The 15,538-nt window shown below is 39.9% G+C and overlaps 1 pseudogene; it reads left to right on the plus strand.

The window, feature by feature from the left end:
* The first annotated feature begins 11,173 nt into the window (after positions 1 to 11,173).
* On the plus strand, positions 11,174 to 13,309 carry LOC108497728 (annotated as a pseudogene).
* Positions 13,310 to 15,538: the final 2,229 nt, after the last annotated feature.

Raw genomic sequence — 15,538 nt, forward strand, 5'->3', positions numbered from 1 at the left:
ACATGGGGTGGTCAAATTTGGCTGCCCATGTGCAAATTCTAAACCATGTTACAAGTATCTATTTCAAAACGTGAGAAATACTGTTTAATTTAAGGTCAAGCTTTATGAAACACTAACAAAGGACTCATGAAGTGAATAATGGGTGGTTTTAGGTGAGTAATGACACCACTCCATGAACTGCTGAACTCATGTACAAAATATTCTCCCCATACCTCATTGATATAGATAATTTGATTGCAAATATGCTCTCTGGTATTAATCAGTAGATTGTTAATCTTAATATTATCATATGTTTTCACTGGGCATTTGCAATAAGTAAGCAGTATAATAGGGAACTTTTTCCATAGATATGCCAGTAAATGCAAATTAGCTGTCTCTGCATGCAGTGAAAGACTGCAATAAATATGGAGTCTGGTATAGTAGTTTGGTATACAGTCTCCAAAGTTTTTCTACATAGTCTTAAGATAGAATCTGAAGAAGTTCAATGAATTTGCACAAGGCATCCTGCTTTCTCTTATCCTCAGGTGTTACGGCAGAGTACAGAAGAGTGTTAGTAACGCCAGTAGCTCTAGAGCTTGTTACATGTTTCTTGGCCACCTCTTTTCTTTTACCAGTGACTTCACTGAATGCCAAATTTTGATTTGTATCAACTAGAAAGAGACAACAGCTATATCACAGAAATAAAGGTGTAAGGGCTAGGATTTGGTCTATATTTTAAAAAGGTAAATACAAGCATGATGTGAACAAAGTAAATAATTTACTTGTAAAGAAAAAGAATATAAAATGTTCATGGCACAGAAACACAGAGTATAGTAAAAGGAACTTTCTGCATTCTCTTGCTATCACCATAACATGTAACCTTATTCTACCTCAAAGCATATTGTGTTGCTTGTCTCCACTCTTTAAACCTATTTTAGAAAGTCACTGCAATGAAAGTAAGAAACCTTTTTCCCCCTTAATTTCCAACCAAAGTGTTTTTTTGCAACATCTACATCTACTTTATCTTATTTTGAATTTGATCTTTTGAATTTTGAAGTCTTCCCCATAGATGGCCTGCTCGTTAAGGAAACTTTCCTGTCTGACCATCCAGGAGCCACTCTGGCAGTCACAATCCCACCATCAGAGACTTTGATTGCTGGGACTGAGGTCCCTTCACAGCAGGTGGCTCCAGTGACCTGACCTGTGCCCTACTTGACTCCCTGCACACCCCACATTCACAGAGTCAGGTCTGGTTGTCTTGACTCCCGTTTCCCATAGCAGTTTCAGATGTCCGGATCCTTGAAATAATGTGCAACAACAGAAAAATAGTTCAAGCTGGTGCCTCCAAGGAGGGACCCTGAACAAAAGAAACCTTGGGCTTTTATATTCTCCCAGTCTAATCACGGGAAAGTCTGGAGTCCTCTGCTCCTGCTTGTCTCTGAGTGTCCAGTCACCTGGCTGGGTCACAGGTCCCAGTGTCCTTTGTTATGTAAGGGGTCAGTGCCAGTTCAAGGCCTTTTGCCTCAGGCTCCCACCATCCAAAGCTCAGCCTGCAGCTCCCTCTGCAGCTGCACAGCGACTACCTGCACAGAGTGTATTCCTCAACATGTAGCTCATCGGACATTCAGTTTTCACCTTCAAAGTTTCATTTTGCTATGTTAGGTCAACCAATATCTGTTTACTCTCACAGAAGACCCCTGGTTCATGAGTTACCTCGTTTACTCCATCTCTGCACCAAAGTCATCTGGAATTTCCTCTTGCACATGAATGTATTGCAACTGTATAAAGAAGTTTAGATGACAAATGTCATTAAACAATTATATAAGTACTTTCCCATCACTAGCAAAACCAGATAATTTTGCTGGTGGCTTCTGTCAGATTCTGTCTTCCACTGGCCACTGGTCATTTTGGCTCACTGGCTATTACTGGTACTGTAGAGAATCCTTCTTGAGTGACCACAACTGACTGCTTAAAAGCTATTTTTAACAGCAGTCCAGAGATGACACTCATTTAACCTTGTCTAGCCACAAAGCTTGGTGAAATACCAAAGCTGTCACTCAGTGTCCTTTATCTCAGAGTCTGGCAACTAATGAGCACAGCATTGTACAGCAGTGATTAAACAGCACACAAGAGGTTTCAGTACCTGACAACTAAGGATTGCAAGTGATAACTATCCTTTATATACATATGTTTTGCTATTTGATATTGACTGCTATCATGCATCTATCATGCATTTTAATAGGCATTTAGATAGCCAAACACTAAGCATGTTTTCAAGGTCAGATGACAAATATTTAAATCTTTACATGCTATATTGGATCATTTCCCGATCTCATATCATGGGTCATCTACCACCACCATCTGTGTCTCCTAGAACGCTTCCATCAGCGCTATCTCCCCACAATCCTCAACATGTGACCAATACAACTGTTCTAGAACAAGCACCAGTCACAAGTATTGAGGCCATGTTGCTGAGAACACAGCTGCGATGGGCAGGACATGCCTCAAGGATGAAGGACCACCGCCTCCCTAAGACCTTGCTTTATGGTGAACTTGTCACCGGCTGCTGCAAGAGAGGAGCCCCGAAGAGGAGATACAAGGACTGCCTGAAACAACATCTCAGCCTTGGCCATATTGATCAACATAACTGGTCTGCTCTGGCTAGTACACTCCCAATCGGGAGGTCTGGAGACACACCATCTATAACGCTGCTGATGCTTTTGAGAAAGCACACAGGATCACTCTTGAGGAGAAAAGATAACGCAGAAAGAATCGTGCCTTGCAGAAAATACCATCTAAGGAGTCTTTCTGCTGTGCCTTTTGCAACATGCCTATCTCGTATTGGCCTTTTTAGCCACCAGCGTGCTTGTAACAAATGTGGGTAGAGTCCCTCCTAAATCTTCGTTCGCAAAGCCTAGCTATGATGGTGATGATGACTCCTTTGCATAGTACTGCATCTATTTTGCATAGGTCCTCATTTGTCCTTCAGTGGACTACAGACATCCTGTTCTTTAGTATAAAATCAGTTGTACGTCTTCAACTTTTTTTTACAGGGTTTTTTTTCAGGCCTTTCATAGCTGCATAAAAAAATATGTCAATTCATATTTTTGTGTGTACATGTGTAATTCACATATACATGCTGAAATGAAAAGTACACTATGAACTCTCCAACTGATGATCTGAAGCCTATGGAAAAAAAATTCAGATTAGTTTCAAAGTGTTCAGCTTGTTAAAATCTTGTTTGATTTATATTTCAATAAATCTCAGGATCATTTGCTATTTTCTGTCTAACGTCTTGGAATTCATTTGCACAATGACCACGTGGCTTCAAGCAATCACCAGATCTACTCTCAGACATTCTGTGCCAGTATTCTCAGTGAAAGGCAGTCCACTGTCTCATCTTGACTTACTTGCTTTTCTCCCCTACAGTTTCTGCATTAATTCTGTTTTCCCCCTTTGAATTAGTAGTCTTCTGTATGGAACCATATGAAAATCTTTATTAAGTGGCTGTCAAAAGAGATAGAAGATTTTCTCACTGTCTTGAAAAATTAATTGTTTTGTCAAAGCCAAAGATTACTATCTCTAATACAAAACATCTTTGATTATCCGGCATTATAGGATTTTTTCTTTGTTTTTAATCCCATGTTGAAATCTTGTTCAGTACCACTGTATGCATGATCTTACTGTTAAAACTATGAGCTTCCATGTTATCTTCTCTTCCATGTCCTCCACCATTTATAAGGACTATGTTTGCTAGTTTTCAGCCAGGCAGTCTCAAGAACAATTAAAAATATTTCCTTTCAAACTTTCATTTATAATGCTAAACACTTCAGCTTCCTGTAGTCAGAAGCCTATTCCTCTTAATCTGAGCAATAAAGCAGTGAGGTTTATTGTCCAAGATTTACATGAATATCGACAGTTGCCACGAGTAGCAGTTTGATAAAGAAACTTTTATCTACATACAAAGGCAGTGGTGGCAAACTTCCTGTGGTTCTTACCAATATCATCATAGAACCTTTCATTATTCACCTCCAAAGTGTCTTCAGCCCAAACAGCGGTTAAAATGTCCGTGTCAAGAGAAGGTTTAGGAGGATCTCATCACAGTAATCCAGTGCTAAGACAAACGCTTTCTCTTCACAAAGAGCCACATGGAGAGGACAACGGGCAACAGGTACAAATTGCACTGGGAAGGTTTTCATCTTGATATAAGAAAGAAATTTTTTCACACTGTGAACAATTAACCACTGAAACAACCTCCACTGGGATGTGGTGGAGTTCCCGTCACTGGAGGTTTTCAAGGTGTCACCAGACAGGGTGTTAGAAAATCTCATCTAACCCCTCTTTCCTGTGAAAGGTTGGACCAGACGACCTTTTGAGGCTTCTTCCAGCCTGAGCTGTTCTATCATTCTGTGATTCTATGTTACTCTTCTAGAATCTTTTATGTCATTACCATGCAATAGGACATCACAAATTTCACCTTTTAATAAATATATACATAGGTTGGTTTTTTGTTTGGTTTTTTTGTTTGTTTGTTTTTTAAATCTTATTTGCAATGTCTTTTCATCATATCTTTGGTATACACATTACTATAACAGATCCTGTATATCGTATACATTTTCTTTCTTGAATTCCTCATTGTACCCTCATTTTTCTTATTTTTTTCATCTTGATTGTTACAGTCAAAAGTAGAAATCATTAATTCATCTTATCCCATTCTCTACTTTCAGTAGTAAAAAGTGTTCTTTCATGCCAGCTTCCATCCTAAATGACTAATACCTCAGTTAGAATCAATCCATTAAAAAAGCTTCCTTTATTCCTTCAGGGGTCCCAGTAGTCATATATTCTTTACAATACTAACCCTTGAGTTTGTCACTCTCTAATCAACTTTGACTTGGAAAAATGTAACTGAACATCAAATAAATTGTCACTTTTTAAATATCTACAGTCGTGGGGCATATGCATTTTGTTCCTTTAATTTATTTTACCCCAGCATAAAGGATGATCTGTGAACTCTCCCATGCTTCAGTCAAGGTTCCTTCTCAGCTTCTGTGTTACACCTAGATATCTTTTTCAAGCATTTTTCTGTCTTCTGTATCCTCTTTAGATTATCAGTTTCTACTAATAAAGGATTTTGAAATGTGTTGCATTAGCTGTGTGATGTAGACACCTACAGATCTTGCAATGCAGAATCTGAATTGCATCCCTTTCCCTTTCCTGTTCTTCTTCTTTACTGTGTCTAAAACTTACCAATATCTGTAAATGAATCCTTAGTCGTTGGATATCATCTCTTCCATGAGACTGATCATATGATGTTTCCTATATAATCCAATTGTGTCTTACTCATTTTGATCAGATAACAATTTTGCTTTCTTTTTACCTCTTCTTAATTTGTTTTGGATTTTTTTTCAACCTTTCTGATGCACTCTTTCCACTTGATCTACTTCTTCAGTCCTCCTTCTCTTTGTCTTGAGAAAGAAATTTAGTGAACTCATTTAATGACTACTGAGTTCAAAAATATATCCAATCTCCACTCTCCATCCTTTCCCCCTCTTATCATACTAAAAGGAAGTAAAGCTTTTAGCCGATATGAGACCAACAGAATGCAACTAAAGGCCGGGCCATCATGAAGTCTGCTATGAGATATCCACTGTCACTCACTATACCACTCATTTCTAGGTCAACTAAGATGTCTTTTTTATCTCATCAATGCAATTATAGTAGTGAAACTTGCAACATATCAAACTGCAACTTTTGTATTCATCTTCAAACTGGAAAGAACTTTTGACATTATCTCGAATGCAGGGTTCTATACCTAATGCCTCAATTTAAGTTAGCCACTCTGTGTACTGAATACTTCTCTTTATGTCAAACTAAGCAGTGAGAAGCCAAGGAAAAAAATTAAAAGAACATTGTATATCTCAGTCATGTATTAAGCCAAGTACCAAAAATTAATAATTTTGAAGAGTGTACTTGTGAGAAACACTAATTTTTTTTGTCATGTTTAAAGCGAGTAGAATTGTATCTTTCAGGTCACCTCTTTATTCATTGTAGAAATTTATAATGTCATGTCAAATTCTAATTTAATTTTATATGATCTCAGAAGCTAAATGTCTTTGACAGTTTCAAAGATATTTGGAAGCAGTAATATTAAGGTATTAGTGTTAGATATCTCTTGTCTCTTTTTTCCTGGAAGAGCAAAACAGCTCCCACCAATCTACTACATCTCCTTACAAGACTAACCTCCAGGAAGCAAAGAAAAGAAAAAAAAAGCAAAAAAACCCAAACCATCTAATAGACGTTTGACTGATTCAGTTTTCATTTCTGTGAAGTCTCTATGTCTTCATGAAACTAAGGAGAGTTGAAATAAGATTTTCAATACAAAAACATAAATACAGGTTTCATAGCTCTTAACCTGAAGGATAAAGTTGTTAGTGTCTTATTCTTATAAGAACAGGAAAATCTTGTTAATTTTATGGAAAAGTAATAATTTGCTTTCAACCTAGGCTTTTAGCTTAGGCTAGTCTGTATTTCTAAGGCATGTTGTGCATGGGAAAGAACTACATGTTGACACTTTTAAAATGTCAACAGCTATTCATCAGGTTCAAAAGGATCAACCTCTTAATTTCGTGATTGTTTCTTTGTGCAGATCAGCGAGAACTTGAACAACTACTATGCATTACTTCACAAATCATCCTTTAAAAGGCGTTTTTGTTTGAGTTGTTAACATTATTTTAATTATATATTTATATATTATATAAATATATTATATAAGTGTATTAAATAGATTATAATTCTATATTTATATTTTATATTTAATTATATATATTATAATGTTAATTATTTTAAGCAACATTAAGCAAAATGGCAGGATAATAATTTTTATTCTACTTTCCAATTAAAAATAGGTTTTTCAAAATTCCTGAAAATGTGTTTACCAAATTCCTGTTGTTAAATATCAAAGCTCAAACATTCTCGTTTACTGTCATTGTAATGGATGCTTTTGTTTAAGTTCTAATTGGGCTATAAAAGTCTTGAATACTATAGCTGATGTGTTTACTTTTTGCAGCACACACACATTTGTTTTCACTTTCTTCTAGTCAAAGTTTCTGTTTTCCTTTAGCAGACATCAAAAAACAACATAGAAAACCCCCCTAAAATCCTGAATTTGAGTAAATTCTTTTATTTTGTTGTGACTCATTCTCTATAGTGTAAAAATACAACAGCAATTGCCTTGTATTCCACATCACCTGGATGTGTTGTCATATTTTTTAAAATTTTTTCATTTCCTCTATTGGAGAATGAATGTATAAAGTACAGCCATAAGCTATATATAAGATGGGTATATAAAGTCAAAAAGTAGTGTGTGTGCCTACAAAATTACTTTGTTGTAACTAGATATCATTTTAATGTTTCTCCTAAAAATGTCACAATTGCTTTACACATACTCTAAGTTCTGCTTTAAATTTATTAACATTAAGCATTTGCAATAGAGTAATCTTTACTCTCTTCTTTAAGAAAACCCCAAACAATGCAAGTTAATTTACTACATATCAGAAGAGAAAATTTTGTGGCTGTAGCCAGTGCTCTGGGAAGGCATGCAGTATGCAAAATGTTGCCATAAACAGACTTGTGAAAGAGTTTTTTTCCTGGAATATTTAGAATTTGACTCTTATTAAATTTTAATAGAGTTATGCTTAATATCAAGATTGATCTCCAAGCAACTACTCTAATAACATTAAAAACATAAGTATCTAGAAATGCTTTATATAATAAAACAAGTGCTTTGCTTAAGTATCAAGACTGAGGGAATGAAAATAATGAATGTAATTATTTTAAATTGATTATTTTAAACAAGAAGTAATTAAAAAAGGGAACAAAATGCATTTAAGTACAGTTCAACCAAGTGGTAATTTATGCCTTGTAGACCCAATCTGTTATAAATATTCATTATTTATGTTATTGTAACAACAATACAAACAGGTTTTCTTATTTGCCTCTGCAAAGTTAAAAGATAAGGCAATAACACATTTCCATAGACAGATATCATGGCAAAAAAAAAAAAAGGAAGAGGGGTCTTACATAATATTACATTTCTTTGCACGAAATTATTGTGAGAAGACATAGGGGAGGGCTCAGTTGCTACCTGTTTGGTTTGGAGTTCTGATGGGGGGGTGAGGCAATGCTCAGACCAGAGGGGAACACAATCCTTTTTTTCAGCACAATTATTCTAAAGAATTTCAGTCTGATATTCAGCAACATTTTACAGTTGCCATCCCAGTGTATTTTACATCTTACCAAAACCTTCTGCCTTTACTATGATTTTGTCTGTTCTGTTATGCACAAACAAAAAACTGAGGCAAGTAGGCTTCTGTGGCTACTTAATCTGTTTGTTTTGCTTGGAAGTTAAAGCAGAGGAAAATGCAGACACAGTCACATTTTTCCTTTGCAGGGTTTTTCAAAAACTATTTTCAGAAGGGGGAAATTAACCACAAGTTAATGAGATAGATCTGATTTAGATTTAAGCAGCCAAAAATTGCAAATGCCAGAGGTTAGTCTTATGCTTTGTGCTCCAGCTGTGGTGTAGTTCATTAACAAGTCTGCGACAGGGAATGATAGCTAAGGTGATTTTCCCAGCTTTCTCCCAGCAGTATTATTAGGAGTTACCATCTATCTTACCTTAATATTTAAGGCATTGACCTACTGTTTTTCTCCGTCAGAACTTCTTAATAATTTTAGTTCAAATGGAAAATGAAGAGCAGGAGGAAATGAAATATCAATATATGGCTTTATTCTTGTAATGAAAAATGAGATAAAATTTCAAGATAAATTAAAAGGCACAGTACCTAAATCACTGCAGTATCCAGATAAAAATTCCAAAGAGTTTTCTTTAATAAATACTGAAGAAACCCAAGTCTACTAAAACTTGACTGCAGGAATGAACCATGGGGGTACATATCTTCTAAGGAAGTAGAAATTATTCATTTACATGTATATTGACTCAAGAAATCCAAGTATACCTAGATGGATTTTGTTACTGGCCTAATGGTTTTGTAGAAAAAGGTAAAGACATTTAGTATGATGCATCAGCTGAAGAGATAAGAATTTCTTTTGGTGTGGAAGACAAAAGTGCATGTGACACATGCATTTCCGTAACTAAATAGAAGATGTCAGAACATCTGAGTTTAATGATAAAGTAAAAAATTGACACCTGTATTTGTGGTATATGTAAAAATATTTGAACTAGGATAATATTTGAAATAAAATTTCTGAAGTAAAAGAATTATTGCTGAGTTTAATTTACTGGGGTAGTAAATATTTCTAAAATATTTCTAAAAGAGTTGAAACAGTCCTCAAGTTCTGTTTATAATTGAATAGAAGCAAAAATTTCATGCAAAAATTAAGTGGTTTTGGTGTACCACAAAAGAAGTCCAGCAGGAGATGGTGAAGCCCTGCCCCTCCTGCCATCAGGCAGATGGAGCAAATCAAATAGATGGGGGGCAATGGAAACAGGTCCCCAGTCAAAGAGGTAAAGGAATCCCCTCCGCACCCCCATCACCTCCCTGGGTGCCCTTAAAAAACTGGTATGAGGCCCTGGACCCAGAGAGTCAGGCAGAGGACAGTCAAGAAGAGGATCTGTCTGGAGGGTCTCCTGGTTGCACCCTGTCTACCAGATGGATTACAACCACTGCTATAAAGAAAAAAAGAAGGATAACTGTAGTTGGTGACTCACTTCTGAGGGAAACTGAAGGCCCTATATGCCAACCAGACCCATCCCAAAGGAAAGTCTGCTGCCTTCCCAGCAGGTGAGAGACATTAGTAGGAGACTCCCTGAGCTAATCTAGCCCTCTGATTATTATTCACTGCTAGTGGTTGTCTCAGTCTGAAGGGACTGGAATATTTGCTAAAGAGGATGAGTTATGAGATAGACCAAACTTCTCTCTCTCAGCAATTGTACATTCAACATTAAGGGGCTTTAATCGAGGAAGTGTGGAAAAACCAAAAGAAATAACAACCCTTTATTAAAAGATATATGTATATTGGCAAGAACAGTAACAGAATATAAAAACGACTAAACAATAGTCCTGTACCCAGAAGTTCCCTTCAAACAAAAGAAAAAGTCTGAACATTTCTCTGTCTTTAGCACAGTTCTAATCACGGTCGGCAGGGGGCGCTGTTGGATCGCTGGAGATGCAGGGCCTGCAGTTCCTGTTCCCAGATGACGGTGTTCCAAGGCTCTTCCCTTCTCTCCCAGCAAGCACAGACCTCTCCGATGAAAACCCAGTAGGTCCCGGCTGGAGTCACAAGACAGTGTGCGAGCCAACCGACTCCAGTGGTCCGGCCTCACCAGGACGAAAAGCCAGAAAGAAAGACTTCCAGGCCTTCTCTCCAAATGCCCGCACGCAGATACCCTTCTCCATCCCCGAGAGTGAACTACTCAGTCAGCCCTTCTCCCCTCTAAGCAGAGCCAGCCACCCCCTCCCAAAACTCCTCCCCTCTCCCCCCAGCCTCTGATGGGCCATCAGCGAGGAATGCAGCCTGGCTAGCTAGTTCTTTTGTAAGGCTAATTAATTCCCTTCCCCCTTTGTGGGGGAGCAGGGGAAAGAAAAATTCTCCTGAATTTCTAACCTATAACAGTGGTCCAGGCTGGCAGTGATGACACTAATGAAAGAGGTAACAGGCTAATTAAAAAGGACTTCAAAGTGCCGGGTTGATTAGTTAATGGGACAGGAGCACAGATGGTGTTCGCCTCAGTTCCTGCAGTAGCAGGGATGAATGAGGAGAGGATTAGGAAAACTCATCAATAGGTGGCTAAAGGATTGGTGCCACCAGCAGAATGTTGGTTTTTTCAACCATGGGGCAAATTCTATGGTTCCTAGCCCACTGGAGTCAGATGGGCTTCATCTATCTAGCAAGCAAAAGTGCTCTAGCCGTAAGTTGTCAGGGCTGATCAAGAGGGCTTTAAACTAGGTTTGAAGGGGGAAGGCTTGAAACCAGGCTCTTCAGAAAGGAGCCTAAGGGTGGAAAGCCAGAGTTAGAAGTGATATCAGCAGCCCAGCTAAAGTGCATGTACACCAACGCACACAGCAGGGGTAACAAACAAGAGGAGCTGGAAGCCATCCTGCAGCAGGAAAGCTATGACATAGTTGCCATCACAGAAACATGTTGGGATGACTCGCATGACTGGAGTGCTGGCATGGATGGCTACAAGCTCTTCAGAAAGGATAGGCAAAGTAGGAGAGGTGGAGGGGTAGCTCTATATGTTAGAGAGTCTCTTGACTCTGTAGAACTTGAAGTCAGTAATGATAAGATTGATTGCCTGTGGATCAGAATCAAGGGGAAGGCCAACAAGGCTGACATCCTGGTAGGAGTCTGCTACAGACCACCCAATCAGGATGATGAGGGTGATGAATTATTCTACAAGCAGCTGGCAGATGTCTCAGAGTCGCCAGCCCCTGTTCTTGTGTGAGACTTTACCCTGCCGGATGTCTGCTGGGAACTAAACACAGCAGAGAAGAGATTCCTAGAGTGTAGAGAGGAATTTTCTGCTCTAGCTGGTAAATGAACCTACCAGGGGTGGGGCCCCACTAGATATGCTGTTCACAAACAGAGAGGGGCTGGTGGGAGATGTGGTGGTCGGAGGCCGTCTGAGGCACAGTGACCATGAAATAATAGAGTTTTCAATACTCAGGGTCGCAAAGAGGGCCATCAATAAAACTCTGCCCTGGACTTCCAGATGGCAGATTTCGGCCTACTCAGAAGACTGGTTCAGAGGGTACTCTGGGAAACAGCCCTTGAAAACAAAGGGGTCCAGGAGGGATGGACATGCTTCAAGAAGCAAATCTTGAATGCCCAGGAACAGGCTGTCCCAGTCTGCCAAAAGAGAGGCCGGCGGGGAAGATGGCCAGCCTGACTGAACAGGGAGATTTTAAAGGAAATTAGGGGATAAAAGAGAGCTTACTGACTATGGAAAAAAAGGGCTGGCTACTCATGAAGAGTTTAGGAGTATAGTTAGGTCATGTAGGAAGAAAATCAAAGAGACAAAGGCACACTTTGAACTCAATCTAGCCACTTCTGTTAGGGAGAACAAGAAGTGCTTCTACAAATACATCAATAGCAAAAGGAGTGGCAAGGAAAACCTCCATTCTTTGTTGGATATGGGGGTGAACAAAGATGAGGAAAAGGCTGAGGTACTTAACACCTTCTTTGCCTCAGTTTTCAGCAGTAAGACAGGTTGTCCTCAGGAACTGGTAGACAGAGACAGAAAGCTGAATAGGCCCCAGTAATCCAGTAGGAAACAGTTAGCAACCTGCTGAGACACTTGGATCCTCACAAGTCTATGGGACCAGACAGGATCCATCCTAGGGTGATGAGGGAGTTGGCAGAAGAGCTCGCCAAGCCACTCTCCATCATTTACCAACAGTCCTGATTCACTAGGGAGGTCTCAGATGATTGAAAGTTGGCAAATGTCACTCCAATCCACAAAAAGGGCTTGCAAGGAGGACTCAGAAAACTACAGGGCTCTCAGCCTGACCTCAGTGCCTGGCAAGGTTATGGAGTAGATCGTCCTAAGTGCATTCACACAGCACCTACAGGATGGACATGGGATCAGACCCAGCCAGCATGGGTTTAGGAGGGGTAGGTCCTGTCTGATCAATCTGATCTCCTTTTATGATCAGGTGACCGGTCTGGTGGATGAGGGGAAGGCTGTGGATGTGTTCTATCTGGACTTCAGTAAAGCCTTTGACACCATCTCCCACAGCATACTCCTGGAAAAGCTGGCAGCCCGCGGCTTGGACAGGGGCACTCTCTGCTGGGTTAGGAACTGGCTGGAGGGCCGGGCCCAGAGAGTGATGGTGAACGGTGCTGCATCCAGTTGGCGGCCGGTCACTCGTGGTGTTCCCCAGGGATCAGTGTTGGGCCCAGTCCTGTTTAATATCTTTATTGATGATCTGGATGAGGTGATTGAGTGTACCATTAGCAAATTTGCAGATGACACTAAGTTGGGGGGGAGTGTCGATCAGCTGGAAGGCAGGAGGGCTCTTCAGAGGGACCTGGACAAGCTGGAGAGTTGGCCTGATTCCAACAGGATGAAGTTCAGCAAGGTCAACTGCTGGGTCCTGCACTTTGGCCACAACAACCTCCTGCAGCACTACAGGCTGGGGACAGAGTGGCTGGAGAGCAGCCAGGCAGCAAGGGACCTGGGAATTTGGATTGACAGAAGCTGAACGTGAGCCAGCAGTGTGCCCAGGTGGCCAAGAAGGCCAATGGCATCCTGGTCTGTATCAGGAACAGTGTGGGCAGCAGGACCAGGGAAGTGATTCTTCCCCTGTACTCAGTGCCAGTGAGGCCACACCTTGAGTACTGTGTCCAGTTCTGGGCCCCTCAGTTCAGGAAGGATGTTGAGATGCTGGAGCAGGTCCAGAGAAGAGTAACAAGGCTGGTGAAGGGACTCAAGCACAAGTCCTATGAAGAGAGGCTGAGGGAGCTGGGGTTGTTCAGCCTAGAGAAGAAGAGGCTCAGGGGAGACCTCATCACTCTCTAGAACTCCCTGAAAGGAGGTTGTAGCCAGGTGAGCATCGGTCTCTTCTCCCAGGCAGACAGCAGTAGGATAAGAGGGCATGATCTCAAGCTCTGCCAGGGGAGGTTTAGGTTGGATATTAGGAAGAAAGTTTTTGCAGAGAGAGTAATCATATATTGGAATGGGCTGCCCAGGGAGGTGGTGGATTCACCGTCCCTGGAGGTTTTGAAGATGAGTCTGGATGTGGCACTTAGTGCCATGGTCTAGTAACAAAGGTGGTGTTGGATCAAAGGTTGGACTTGATGATATCGGAGGTCTTTTCCAACCTGGCCGATTCTAAGATTCTATGAAAAGCAACAGTATAAACTAACATCCAGTTTGCATGTCTGGAAGAAGGAAGTAGTGTTTTGAAAGTCTGGGGAAATGAGCAGCGTAGATAAACATCAACCAAATTTTTTAAAAATTAAAAATTTCAAAGAAATATGAAAACCAAAAAAACCCCCTCCAAAATAGTACGTAATCTCAATGAGAAGCTTAAATGGAGAACATATTTATATGAAACCAAAAACCAATGTTAGCTCAGTAGCAACAGCATTTTAGCAACAACAGCTCAGCCAGGTACAGATGAAATGTTTATAGAGATTACAAAAGGGAAAAATAACAGCGGGCTAAGTTTAAATTGGAAAGTTATGTCTAATTCAGTGTAATATCCATAAGGGCATGTAAACAATTTCTATTCTAAAACTCTTCACATCTGACACGAGAAGACTGCTTGCTCATGGAGGGGAGAGGCTACACTGACAGCAAGGGTTTGGAACAATGATCACAGATCACGCGGAAAGTCTATTTTGCCCAGAAAATTCAGAAATACCCCCAAGGCTTAATCCTAAAATGTGCTTGGCTCTTTCAGTAATTAAATTAATAACAACATAATAAACATTCCAAGTCTACCAGCACACAGTAGGTGATTTACTAAAGGGCGATACAGATGTACTTTATGGTAAAGGCACTATTCTGTTGAATATAAATCTCCTGAGCAGAAAAGCCTACTGCCCTGTGATATTAATGTATGACAAATAGTGTATTACAAGCCTCATACATTTTGACATCATGGACTTATATTATAGGTTGATCTTATTGTCATGATTAGAGAGCTCCTTTTCATTGTGATTGCAAGTTGTGAGCTACATACACCGCTGTGTATTCAGTACTGCAGCTTCTTTGTTAATGGCACTGGTCTGTGGCCCTGCTGGCCCATAATCCCACTTTTAAAAATTCAGGGAATTCAGAGTCACTCTGTACAATCAGATACAGACAATCTGAAGAGGAATGCAGAAGTGTCAGGAATGCAGAATGCAGGTCAGACAAGCGGGGCACATGCACCGTCTCCCTTCCCAGGGAGTGGTTTGCATGATGCTAACACGTACATGAGACAAGAACATTACATCATGTCACTACTCTGACTCCTTTGAGAATAACTGAAGTGTGACATTTGTATCTGAGATGAACTAGACATATTCTGACCTGTTGAAGCCATTTTAATCATGCAAATTGTCCTTACCAAGCTCTAGAACAGTATAAGTGGGCTAACCTCCTCCTAGCTGCAGCAGAATAGACATTTCACTTAGGTGAAGGTTTGGCTTCTGTTTTAAATGAAATCTGCAACAGATTGATAATAACTTCTATCTGCTCTTCCTGTTTCCTTTCATATATTTTACCTCTACACAATTACTAAATTATTGAATCATATTCTACCCACCACGACAAAGATCTTCTCTCAAAGCATTTTCCACAGAAATTATTCCCCACTTTGCATAGGAAAGGATATACTCCATTCTCTCAGAAGCAGGTCTTGAATTCACTAAAGGGAACAGCTTCACAAGCTTTACCATATTCTTCACAGCTGACAGTAGTTTCAGAAGAACGCCTCCAGCTCTTTAACTGTTTCATTTATAGCTACAGCAAATGTCAATAAAATTAATATGAATGGCAGAACATTTTTTTTAAAGCATTTAAAACTGTAACAAAGAACAGCGCTCA

This window comes from Lepidothrix coronata, unplaced genomic scaffold, assembly GCF_001604755.1.
Source record: "Lepidothrix coronata isolate B3197 unplaced genomic scaffold, Lepidothrix_coronata-1.0 Scaffold0, whole genome shotgun sequence".
In the NCBI taxonomy this organism is placed as follows: domain Eukaryota; kingdom Metazoa; phylum Chordata; class Aves; order Passeriformes; family Pipridae; genus Lepidothrix; species Lepidothrix coronata.